We start from the raw sequence: 1,813 nt of genomic DNA, 5'->3' as shown, positions 1-1,813 counted from the left end.
CAAAATGAATCCGCCACAGGTATACATGTGTTCCCCATCCCGAACCCTCCTCCCTCCTCCCTCCCCATACCATCCCTCTGGGCCGTCCCAGTGCACCAGCCCCAAGCATCCAGCATCATGCATCGAACCTGGACTGAAACATGTAAAATATCATGTAGGAAACGAGTTGCCAGTCCAGGTTCGATGAATTGATGCTTTTGAACTGTGGTGTTGGAGAAGGTTCTTGAGAGTCCCTTGGACTGCAAGGAGATCCAACCAGTCCATCCTAAAGGAAATCAGTCCTGAATATTCATTGGAAGGACTGATGCTGAAACTCCATTACTTTGGCCACCTGATGCGAAGAACTGACTCATTTGAAAAGACCCCAATGATGGGAAAGATTGAAGGCGGGAGGAGAAGGGGATGACAGAGGATGAGATGGTGGTAAGGAATCACCGACTCAGTGGACATGAGTTTGAGTAAACTCTGGGATTAGGAGATGGACAAGGAGGCCTGGCGGGCTGTATTCCATGTGGTCACAAAGAGTCAGACACAACTGAGCAACTGAACTGAACTAAACTGAATATAAGATTAAAATGATTGCAATAGTGTAACTCTAGATTTACAAAGATGCAACAAAGAAGAAACATTTCCTGTACCATAACAGACTAGTAAGACAAATGTACCAGAGATTTTTATGCTACCATTAACACAGTAATAACACATTTAGTGCCGTATCAATGAAATCATCACCTGACCTAGGAATGAGCATTACTAGTAGTATGAAACAAATTGATCATGATATGCCTTCCAAACCTTGGTCAACTTATGACCAAAAAGAGATAATTATAAGAGAAAGATTGTTGCCCAGCACCTAGTTCTACAAAGGTTAAGTAACTAGCCACTGCAGTCCCTGACTAATAGTTCACCCAGAAAGGGATTCATATGGAAAACACTCTGTTATTTGGAAAAACAAGTCCCTTAAATATTTTTATATCTCAGGAAGAATTTTAATAATTGCAACTTCTTGCATCTCCCCATACATAGAAAACAAACAAGCAAACACTAATGTCATTAGCATAGGTACTTGTTTCCTCATGACTCAGTTCAGTTCAGTTCAGTTCAGTCACTCAGTCGTGTCTGACTCTTTGCAACCCCATCAATCACAGCATGCCAGATTCCCTGTCCATCACCAACTCTCGGAGTTCACCCAGACTCACATCCATCGAGCCACTGATGCCATCCAGCCATCTCATCCTCTGTTGTCCCCTTCTCCTCTGACCCCCAATCCCTCCCAGTATCAGAGACTTTTACAATGAGTCAACTCTTTGCATAAGGTGGCCAAAGTATTGGAGTTTCAGCTTTAGCATCAGTCCTTCCAAAGAAATCCCAGGGCTGATCTCCTTCAGAATGGACTGGTTGGATCTCCTTGCAGTCTAAGGGACTTTCAAGAGTCTTCTCCAACACCACAGTTCAAAAGCATCAATTCTTCAGCACTCAGCCTTCTTCACAGTCCAACTCTCACATCCATACATGACTACAGGAAAAACCATAGCCTTGACTAGACGGACCTTTGTTGGCAAAGTAATGTCTCTGCTTTTGAATATGCTATCTAGGTTGGTCATAACTTTCCTTCCAAGGAGTAAGCGTCTTTTAATTTCATGGCAGCAGTCACCGTCTGTGGTAATTTTGGAGCCCAGAAAAATAGTCTGACACTGTTTCCACTGTTTCCCCATCTATTTCCCATGAAGTGGTGGGACCGGATGCCATGATCTTCGTTTTCTGAATGTTGAGCTTTAAGCCAACCTTTTCACTCTCCTCTTTCACTTTCATC

Source organism: Bison bison, unplaced genomic scaffold (assembly GCF_000754665.1).
Source record: "Bison bison bison isolate TAMUID 2011002044 unplaced genomic scaffold, Bison_UMD1.0 scf7180017864257, whole genome shotgun sequence".
Lineage (NCBI taxonomy): Eukaryota > Metazoa > Chordata > Mammalia > Artiodactyla > Bovidae > Bison > Bison bison.
This window is presented reverse-complemented; position numbering follows the sequence as displayed.